The sequence below is a fragment of the Trachypithecus francoisi genome, unplaced genomic scaffold (genome assembly GCF_009764315.1).
Source record: "Trachypithecus francoisi isolate TF-2019V2 unplaced genomic scaffold, Tfra_2.0 Lachesis_group8, whole genome shotgun sequence".
Classification (NCBI taxonomy): domain Eukaryota; kingdom Metazoa; phylum Chordata; class Mammalia; order Primates; family Cercopithecidae; genus Trachypithecus; species Trachypithecus francoisi.
Window position 1 is genome coordinate 59,452,306 of NW_022681473.1, and position 11,750 is coordinate 59,464,055.

An 11,750-nucleotide genomic window follows, 5' to 3' on the forward strand; every position below is an offset into this window, starting at 1 on the left:
TGTCCTTTGTAGGGACATGGATGCAGCTGGAAGCCATCATTCTCAGCAAACTATTGCAAGAACAGAAAACCAAACACCGCATGTTCTCACTCATAGGTGGGAACTGAACAATGAGATCACTTGGACTCGGGAAGGGGAACATCACACACCGGGGCCTATCATGGGTGGGGAGGGGGGAGGGATTGCCTTGGGAGTTATACCTGATGTAAATGACGAGTTGATGGGTGCTGACGAGTTGATGGGTGCAGCACACCAACATGGCACAAGTATACATATGTAGCACGTTACTGTTCTAAACATAGCAGGTAGTGGTAACACAATGGTAAGTCTCTAAACATAGAAAAGGTAAAGCAAAAATATGACACTATAATCTTATGGGACCATGATTGTATACGTAATCTGTCTTTGATTGAAATGTCATTATGTAGTGCATGACTGTAGCCAAATTCACATACACATACGTTTTTTATCATAAGTTACTATATATTTGCATGCAGTTGTAAGAAACAATACAGAGAGATTTCAGGTAATATTTGTCTAATTTCACCCAATAATAATACCTTGCAAAACTATAGTACAGTATCCACAACCAGTATGGTGACAGTGGTACAATCAAGATACAGAATAGCTGCAGCACTGCAAAGATCCCTCCTTTTGCCCTTTTATAGGCATATCCACCTCATTCCTTCTCTCCTACACTCCCAGTGATAACCCCTAGAAACCACTACTCTTTTCTTTTTTTTCATTTCTATAATTTTGTCATTTCAAGATTGTTATATAAATTAAATCATACAGTATGTAACCTTCTGGATTTTTTTTTGACTTGGTATATAAATAGTTCATTTATTTTACTACCGAGTGGTATTTTCTTTCTTTCTTTTTTTTTTTTTGAGACAGAGTTTTCACTCTTGTTGCCCATGTTGGAGTGCAGTGGCATGATCTCAGCTTACTGCAACTTCTGCCTCCCAGGTTGAAGCGAGCCTCCTGCCTCAGTCTCCCAAGTAGCTGGGATTACATGCATGTGCCACTACACCCGACTAATTTTGTAGTTTTAATAGAGATGGGATTTCACCATATTGGCCAGGCTGGTCTCGAACTCATGACCTAGGTGATCCACCCACCTTGGCCTCTCAAAGTCCTGGGATTACAGGTGTGAGCCACCGTGCCTGGCCAAGTGGTATTTTATTGTATAAATGTGCCTCAGTTTGTTTAACTGTTCATCTGTTGAAGGATATCCAGGGTGTTTCCAGTTTTTGGCTAATAGCAATATATCTTCAGTGAACTGTTATATATGAGTTTTCTGTGGGAACATAATTTTTATTTTTCTGAGATAAATGCCCAAAGGTACAATTGCTGGGCCATATATAGTAGCATATTTAGATGTTTAGTTTTATAAGAAACTGCCTGCTATAGACCAAATGTTTATGTCACCGCAAGTTTATATATTAAAACCTAATTCCCAATGCAATGGTTATTTGGCAATGAGCCTTTGGGAGGTGTTTATGTCATGAGAGCAGAACTCTCACAAATGGGATTAGCACCCTTGTAAAAGAGACCCCAGAGAGCTCCCTTATCCCTTCTGCCATATGATGAAACAGTGAGAAGACAGCTAGCTATGAACCAGGAAGCTGCTTATTAGACACTAAATCTGCTGGTGCCTTCATCTTGGACTTCCCAATCTTCAGAAGTGTGAGAAATAAATGTAAGTCACCCAGTCTGTGATATTTTTGTTACAGCAGTCTGAGCTAAGATACCCAAACTATTTTATGAGTGGGTATACCATTTACATTCCTACCGACAGTTCCCATCTGTATGCCTTTTATTTCTTTTTCTTATCTTATTGAAGTGGCCAGAAATTCCAGTATGATGTTGAACAAGACTGATGAGTGGATATCTTTGTCATGTTCCTGACCTTACAGAAACAGCATTCCATTTTTACCATTAGTACGATGTTAGCTGCAGGTTTTTTTGTCAATGCTCTTTATCAAGTTGTGGTAGTTCTCTGTTTCTACATTGCTAAGAATTTTAGTTATGAATGGATATTGGGTTTTGACAACAGTTTTTCCTGCTTCAATGGATATGATTTTATGGTTTTTCTTCTTGAGCTTATTCACATGGTGGATTACACCGATTGATTGTTGAACCAACTTTACAAACCCGGAAAAAAATCTCACTTGGTTGTAGCATATAATTTTTTAAATACATTGTTGGATTAAATTTGCTAATATTGTTTTGACGGTTGTTTTCTGTATGGTCTTCATTTGATTTTGGTTTGGGGCGATGTTGGCTGCTTGAGAAGTGTTTCTTAGTCTTCTATTTTCTGGAAATAATTATGTAATAATTGGCGTTAATTCTTTAAAGTTTAGTAGAATTCTTCAGTGAAACCATCTGGGCCTGGAGATTTCTTTTTTTATTAATTAAAGATTCCATTCTAAAAATAGTTATGAGATTATTCTTAGATTATCTATTTTGTCTTGAGTTTAAAGAAAATTTGTGAGTTTTGATAAATTGGTCTATTTTTTCTAAACAGCCAAATATGTGAGCATAAAGTTGTTCATATTATTTCCTTATTTTCTGTGGTAATACTAGAATCTACAGCGAGATTCCCCCTGCTTTATTCCTCATATTGATGACTTGTATCTTCTCTTTATCTTTGTCAGCCTTGCTAGATGGCTTATTAATTATAATGATGTTTTGAAGAGCCAGCTTTTACTTTTATTGATTTTTTCTATTTTTTTATTTTTCACTTTCTTTAATTTCTGCTCTTAATTTTATTACTTTCTTCTTTTTGTTTGTTTTGGGCTTATTTTTCTCTTTCTCCCCTAGTTTCTTGGGATAGGAACTTTGATTATTGATTTGAGACCTTTTCTTTTTTCTAAAGTAGGCACGTAGCACTAAAAATCTCTTTTAGCATTTCTTTAGCCACATTCCACCCATTTTTATATTTTATATTTTCGTTTCCATTCGGTTCTGTTTTTTTTTTTTAAACTATTTTATGACTTTTTTGGACCCATACTTTATTTAGAAGTCTACTATTTAATTTCCAATTATTTCGAGACTTTCTTGTTCTCCCTCTGTTATTGATTTCCAGTTTGATTCCAGTATTGTCAGGAACATAGCCTGTGCAATTTCACTTTTTGGTAGTTCTGTATCCTTATTGACATTCTGTCTTGTAGTTCTGTTAGGAGTTGCTGAGATGGAACTTCAACTGCAAGGGGGCTTTTGAGGTCCCAAATTTTAATTGTGGATTTGTCTATTTCTCCTTTCAGTTGTTTCAGTTTTTTCTTCTGAAAATGTTTTGAGACTCTGTTGTTTGAAGCCTACATACTTGGGATTATATCTTCATAGTGAATTGATTACTTTATCATTTTGTAATGTGTGACTTTATCATTAGTAATTTTCTTTGCCCTGAAGTCCACTTTATCTGAAATATTAGCATTCTTGCTTTCTTTTTGGATAAATACTTGCGTGATACTTTTTTTTTTTTTTTGCAAACTTGTATTTTCAACCTATCTATGTCATTGAATTTGAAGTTAATTCTTGTAAGCATCATATAGTTGGATCACGTTTTATTTTTCCTCTTTGCCAATCTGCTTTTAATTGGTGTATTTAGACCATTACAATTACGGCAATTATTAATATGTTATGGTTTACCTGCCATTTTATTGTTTTCTCTTTGTTTCTTCTGTGTCTTATTCCTCTGTTTCTGTTTTCTTCCATTTCTGTGGGTTACTTGAACATTTTTAAGATTTTGTCTTGATTTATTTACAGCACCTTGGCACCAGGGGCCAGTTTTGTGGAAGACAATTTTTTCCACAGATAGGGGAGGGCGGATGGTTTCAGGATGAAACTTTCACCTTAGATCATCAGGCACTAGATTCTCATAAAGAGCACGCAACCTAGGTCCCTCGCATGCTCAGTTCTTAATAAGGTTCAGGCTCCTATGAGACTGTAGTGCGCGGCGGATCTGACAGGAGGCGGAGCTCAGGCGGTAATGCTCACTTGCCGGCCGCCCACCTCCTTCTGTACGGCCTGGTTCCTAGCAGGCCACAGGACCCCTGATTTATAGTGTTTTTCAGTGGATTGCTTTTTATAGTTTTCTTAGTGATTGCTTTGTGTATTAAAATATACATATGTGACTCATCATAGTCTGCTAGTATCGATATTTTACAACTTTTGTGGAAACCTTACTTTTATTTAAGTTCCTTTACTCTTCCCACTTTTAAATATTATTGTCTTTAGTATCAGATGGTTTATAATTTGTTTTAATTATTGTATATATTATAAAGAACTGATGGGAAGAATTTACTCATATTTCTGTTCTTTCCATTGCTGTTTATTCTTTACTAATACCCCCAAAAGTCCTTTGGACAATTGCAGACACCTATGTAACTTACACTCCCCTCAGAATGTAGAATATTTTCATCAAAGAAATGTCCTCTGGTTCTTCCTACCCCAGAGACAATTGCTATTCTTATTTCTACACTGTAGACTAGGTTTTATCTGTTGCAGAACCTCATATAATGCAGTCCTACAGCATGTAGACTTTTGTATCTGGGTTCTTTCACTTGACATAAAGATCTTGAGTTTAGTCTGTATTGTTGCATGTTTTAGTAGTTTGTTCATTTTAATTGCTGAATAATATATCACAGTTGATTTGTCCATTCTCCTGTTGGTGAACATCTTTTTCCCCCAATTTTTGGTTACTATAAATAAAGCCTCTATAACATTCGTGTACAAAACTTTTTGTTTTTTGTTTTTTTTTTGGTAGATATCGAACACTGGTATTCCACCCCTTTCCCCCATTGTTGGATTCCTAGCTATTTCATTGCTCCAAAAGTTACAAGATGATTTGAGAAGAATTATTCTCCTCCCAACAATGTTGGAGTACTTTAATTAAATGCTCATAGAAGGTAAATTTGCTTTTTTTCTTCAGTTTTTTATTATGGTAAAATATACATATTGTAAAATTTACCATGCTGACCATTTTTAACTGTGCAGTTCAGTGAGATTAAGTACATCTATATTGTGCAACCATCACCACAATCTATTTCCAGAGCTCTTTTCATCTTGTAAAACTAAAACTCTATATCTACTAAGCAATGACTCCCCATTCCCTCTCCCCTAAGCCCCTGGCAACCACCATTCTACTTTCTGTCTCAGTGATTTTGACTACTTCAAGTAGCTCATGTAAGTGGAATTGTATGATTCCAATTGTCTTTTTGTGACTGGCTACTCTCAATGTCTTCAATGTCTTCAAGGCTCATCCATATTGTTGCATATGTCAGAATTTCTGTCCCTTTTAAAGCTGAATAATATTCCATTGCAGGTATATATCATATTTTGCTTACCTGTTCATCTGTTGATGGACATAGTTGCCTCTGTGTTTTAGCGATTATGAAAAATGCTGCTGTGAACATGGTTGTACAATTATCTTTTCAGGACTTGGTTTTCAATTCTTTTGAATATATCCCCAGAAGTAGACTTGCTAAATCATATGGTAATTGTATTTTTAAGTTTTTGAGGAACCACTATTCTGTTTCCCACAGTGATTGTATCATTTTACATTCCCATCAACAGTGCACTGGGCTCCAGTGTCTGCACATCCTGGCAAAAACTTATTTTCTGTTTTAAAATTTAAATTTTAGATTTTTTATGGTAGCCATCCTAATGGGTGTGAGGTGATGTCACATTGTGATTTTGATTTGCACTTCCCTGATAATTGGTGACATTGAGCATCTTTTTATGTGCTTATAAATTTTGCTTTGAATGGTGCAAAACTTTTAATCAGTCTTCCATTTATTCTGCTTTTTCTTGAACTTATCTTCAGTGATTGACCCTGTAGGGTTGCTTCAAAATTGCTCCTCCAAAATTAGACCTTCTGAGGAATTAATGAGTGTTTTCAGACTGAGTCAGAACACTTTGACATGTTCACTTGAGGGTTTTTGTCTTTTCTCCTTATCAGCTACTTAGCCTTTCTAAGCCTCCATTTTCTCATCTGCAAAATGGATGTATAATAATAGTGCCTTTTCTCATTGGGTTGTTCTGATAATTAAATGAGATAATTTATGTTAAAAACTTAATGTAGTGACAGGGATGTAGTAATCGATCAACAAATGTTAACTGTTAAATGTTATTTTATTATTGAGATCTCTGTCACTGCTCTATGCTGTGTCTTCTAATACTTTATGTGCTTTCTGTCTGGAGCTACTAATTATCTCTAGAGTTAGTGTTCCCTACTGGCACTAGGGGAAATGTTTTTATGTCTCCTTTTGTTCATTGACCCCATGCTCAATGATCCCAGGGGTGACTCTGACACCTGCCTCCAGAAGAAGGAAGCAAGTAGCTTATCAGTCTGCTGATATAAGGGTCCTGTACAGGGCAGGAACAGTGACACCTCCTCATGCCAACACAAACGGTCTCCAGCTTTCTCTTTTCTTTTCATTCTTCTTTCCTCAGAATAAGCAAAGTGATTTTTTTTTCAGCTCTTCCCTACCATTTTCTCAATCCTTCAGCTGATATTGTGATATAGTAGGTGAGTTTAAGAGCATTGGTGGTGGCAGAGGGAGGGATTGGCAGGTGTATTTGTGTGTGTGTGTGTGTGTGTGTGAGAAAGAGAGAGAGACACAGAGAGAGAGAGAGTGTTTGTGTATTTAGGAGTATCTGTAAAGGACAAAGCCTGAAGTTGTGAATGTGGGAAATGTGTATGTGGGAAATGTGTATGTGGGAGAAAGAAGAAATGTGTATGCGGGAGAAAGATAAGGGGTCAGTGAGACAAAGGATGAGAGTTGGATTGCAGCATGACAGAGCATAGAGTAGGGAGTGTGGGCATTGGGAGATACATCAGTGGGTTTAGGTGGTAGACACTGATGAGAGATAGGAATAGGAATGCAGAGACGGCCCAGGAAAAGCACCAGGAGCACGTGAGAAAGAGAAAACTTCCTGTTTAAGGGTTTGAGGGCAGTTTTTAGAGCCATCAGAATCAGGCTATACCAGGGAAGAGTGTATTAGTGGGTGCTATTCATGAAAATGGCTAGGGTTTTGATCAACACCTTGTTTTGGGGAAACAAGGAAAGCTACTGGAGAAAGATTAATTCACTAATTCCATGGCTTATTTTATTTTTTCAAATATTTCCTAAGAACCTACAATGTGTCAGGCTCTGTATTTAGTGCTATGGGCTCCTCAGTCTCAAAGTCTTAAGGAAGCTTTCTTTTGGTAATCTGGGTGTCACACGTGTCTAAACCTGAAAAATCCTCTTTCTTCTGTTTTTTGTCCTGCATCTTGTAGGACAGATATGATATAGACACTGGGAAGGAAGAGGTGGCACTTTGGAGCTGGGGTTCTCCACATTTTTGCTACTACATCATAAGAACATAGAAGATATTTACACATGATACATCACCATATGCTTACTCAAATTTTGACACAATACCCAAAATGTTTATAGATAGTAAAACAAATGGATAGGTGGGAATTTTTCTTAAGATGCTTATTCATTACAAAAGTAAATCATGCTGGTTGCCAGAGGCTTGAGGTTCAGGGGTGATTAAAGAGATGCTGGTCAAATGAAAAAACAATACAATTAGGAGGAATACATTTAAAAAGTCTACTGAACATCATGCTGACTGTAGTTAATAGCAATATATTATATACTTGAAAATTGCTAAGAGAGTTGATTTTGTTTTAACAACAAAAAGTAAATATGTGAGGTAATAAGCGTGAATTAGCCTGATTTAGCCATTCTACAATGTATTCATTTATCAAAACATCATGTTGTACAACATGAATGTATTCCATTTTTATTTGTCAGCTAAAAAATAAGTAATTAAAAAACCGTGAGTTACTATTAAGGGTTGTCTGAATTAAGGGAATTTCAGTGCCTCTGCAGCATGGATAGCACTGGTTTTAGATTATGAAAACATCTTCTTACATGCTGGCTTTAAGTGCACGTGGGCAAGACTGAGCTTATTAAAGGCATAAGTCTGAATTTTCCCAAATATATTAGAAAGGTAAATAATTCATAAATTTTGGGACCTTATATGTTATTAGAAACAAATTTCTTATGACACATATAACAAAACCTGTGAGATATTGTGCTGCAAACAGAGAGTAGTCTTATAACCAAAGGGCAGTGGGGTAGTGAGGTTTGCAGCTGTTTTATCCATTAGGGACATGGCTTTAGTGTACAGAGACTGTGCATTTTGAAGAACCTAAGACTGGTGAAAAATGCTTGACATCTAAAATGCACATAACAAGGAAAATGGCAAAGTGAAATTAATACTTGTATAAATAAATATCTAGATAATACAACTAGGCAAAAAAAGTAACTCAACTCCTACATAGTTACCTAAAAGTTATATCACATGTAGTTTGTGAGCACATTTTCATACATTGTTATGATGGTAGGTGAGTCTTCTGAATTGAGATTGCATAAACACGTAAAAGACCTTTATATAACCCCCTAAAGAGGAAATGGTTATTACCAAAAAATAGAGCTGGTTAGGAAGTCTGGTCAGGAGCTGCAGAGAAGTGGCTCCATTTCGCCTTTAAAGTGTGGACCAAATCTCCTCTATGATTCCCATCTCCAAATCTCCTTAATTCTACAGTTGAAGCTGACTCCCATTATTCTATGATGTTCCTGAGGCTTCTGTAAATGATGGAGATAATTTCTCTTTGTGTTGAGACAAGTGGGTATTTTTCAGAGCATTTGAAGGAAAACTGCCATGTAGTTCTCACCCAAGCTAAGTCCATGACTACTGGACATGCCTGGTGTACCACCCAAAGCCCTTGGGTCTGGTTTTTGAGACACCAGGTTCATCTGAGATCTGGTCTCAGGCTATTTTCCTTTCATTGGGCACTTCCTTCATTCCTTTTCCTCATCTTTCTTCCTGGGAAAGGAGTTTCCCTTGGTCATATTTGGATGAAGAATAACACTTTAATGCTGCTAAATATTCATTAAGGTGTTTTGCCTACTGGAAAAAATACAACAGAATGATGACCAAACACATGTAATAATAATAACAATAATAATAATAATAATGATAATAATTATGATATAAACAGGAATAATAACCTACTTTTCTGAGAACTTAATACAAACTTGTTTAATCCTCACAATTACCACATGAAGTTTTTTTGTTATCCACATCTTACAAATAAAAAAACTAGGGCATGCAGAAGTAAAGTGACTTGTCCAAGATCTAGTTAGTTAGGGAAGAACTGGGAAATGAATGCAGAAACTCTGGCTCCAGAACTTAATATCTACACCTTCTTTGTTGTGTTCTTTCCCAGCTAGCTTGGCTCCTGCCCCATCTCTACTATTCTGGCTCTTTTTTTCTCGCTCAGCTGGTAGTTCTCTTGGAAGCTCTGGGAGGTACTTCTGTGAGACATTGGATATTCCTCTTTCTGCCTGTGAGTTTCCTTTCTTCTCACCCTTAACTCTTTCCTAAATGAGGCTCAAACCCTCCAAAGGTGCTTGATAGAAAGCAGCAGGGCTTTGCTGGAGCTCTAAGAAGCCACTGAATAAAATGAAAGTCCTTTCCATGGGCAGTAACCTCCTTTCCAGGACCTCATTAACAGCCATCTAGGCCTCATTGCCCCTCTCTCCACCCTGCCTTTGGTATCTCACTGTTGGGGTGATAAAACATCACAGAGTCATAAGCAGAGAGCAGAGTTGTTTTGATGAGGATGTATATCAGGTGTCTTACTGATTCATTGAGAAGGAATGTTAATAACTGGAGGGGTTGGGAAAGTTGTGAGAAAATAAATGTCTAATAAATTTCCTCCTAAGGAAAATGAATTTTTTTTTTGGTGAGGCTTTTGCTTATATGAATTTGAGTTCAGTACTTTAAAATAGAGCCAGAGCAATGCTACTAATGACTTCTTCTCTGTGCTCATTCCAGCAAAGCTCAGCCTCTCTTTTAAGTAGGAGTTGAACATATATATACACACACAAACATATGTATACATATGTATATATATAATATTTTATATATATATATAATTTTTTTTTTAAGAGACAGAGTCTTGCTCTGTCACCTAGGCTGGAGTGCAGTGGTGCCATCATAGCTCACTCACTGCAGCCCCAAACTCCTGGGCTCAAGAGATCCTCCTGCCTCTGCCTCCAAGTAGCTCAGACTATAGGTGCGTGCCACCATGCTCGGCTAATTTTTAAATTGTTTTGTAGTGACAGGGTCTTGCTATGTTACCTAGGCAGGTCTTGAATACCTGGCTTCAAGCGATCCTCCCAACTTGGCCTCCCAAACTTCTGGGATTATAGGCATGAGACACTGTTCCTGGTCCAAATATTTAAAATATACTGGCTTGAATGATGTCAAATTATTAGCCTGCCTGTGGCCTTTACTTGTCTGAATCCGACTCTATTCCCTTCCTTGTACCCATCTGGAGTCCCATTGCTCCCTCCCCACAGCCCACAGTGCTCTGAGCAAGTTCATTTGCATAGAGGCAGAGGGATGGACTAATGAACTGAGGATTTTATTCCTTTGCATCTCTTCTTTGGAACCCTCTGAATACCATTATGAGAAGATCAATCTAGTATTTATTTGGTACCTTTATACTTCTGATTCTCTCTTTACTGTCTCTGTGGTCCCTTTTCTTCAGGTTCCCTTCTAGATTCTTAATCACACATTCTTTCCCTAGTCCTAATAGCTGGCAGATAGTTCAGAACTTCAGAAGGAAACAAATATTACCTGAGTGGCAGGAAAGCCAAGAAGGGCTCTATACTTAATTCTTCTTGGCACCAGGGAAACATGGTTCTTTCTGAGGGTTGGGGAACAGTGGGTGGGAAAAAGGGCAGTATTAGTGGAGTCAGCAGGAGTTACAGGTGGGCAAAACATTGATTTCTTTTGCTCAGAATCATTTTCCTGGGAGGCTTCTATAGATAAGGAAGCCCAGACATAACCAGGAGGCTCCTGTATACAACTATTTGGGGAGGAGCATGAGAAGTCCATGAGGAGGTGGTGATGAAAATTGCCTGTCTCAGTTTCATTGGCTGCCCCATTGCTCACTGTGTTAGGGAAGATATGAATCTGGTTCAGAGTGGAGAAATGTACTCCTCTAGGCTTCCTCTGGATTTCCCCTTGATACTCTACTTCCTTGCAGAGGGGGCCACAAGTGCAAGTGTCCTGTGAAATGTTCAAGGCAATAGCCAGATAAACGTAATAGGATTAAATATAACAAAGTTAAAATATAATTTAGCTAATAGGCTTTTGGAAGGAGGCATATTGCTATGAACACAGACCATTACAAAGTGGTATGTCTTAAGGAGTTATTTTCAGGTTATTTTAAGGAGTTATTTTGGTAAACAGAAGTAGAAGGGGAGGGAAATTAAAGGTAAATGCAGAACAAAATCTTAGGGAAAGGGACAAGGACAACATAGGTAGATGGAAAATGCTGCTTGTGCGAAAATAGTAGAATGAGGTCAGAAAGAGAGGGTGAGGCCAAACTCTGGGGGCAGGGTGGTTGAAGGCAGGTGCTGCCATCTCTGTTCATACTTGAAGCATTATTGCCACAGAAGCTCTATCTGCAAAGGAAGGACCATGGGCCAGAAGCCATGCCTACACCAAATGAACATTCTCTGGGAGAACTTGCCCCTGGAGAGTCCAGCAATTTAGAAATCTATGCTGTCTTTTATGATATTTATACATATTCAGGAGTGCTTTCTGTTTCCTTAACTTTCAGGAGACTCATCAGCTTCTAAGTCATTACAGAGAGGACCATAAAGTGCATC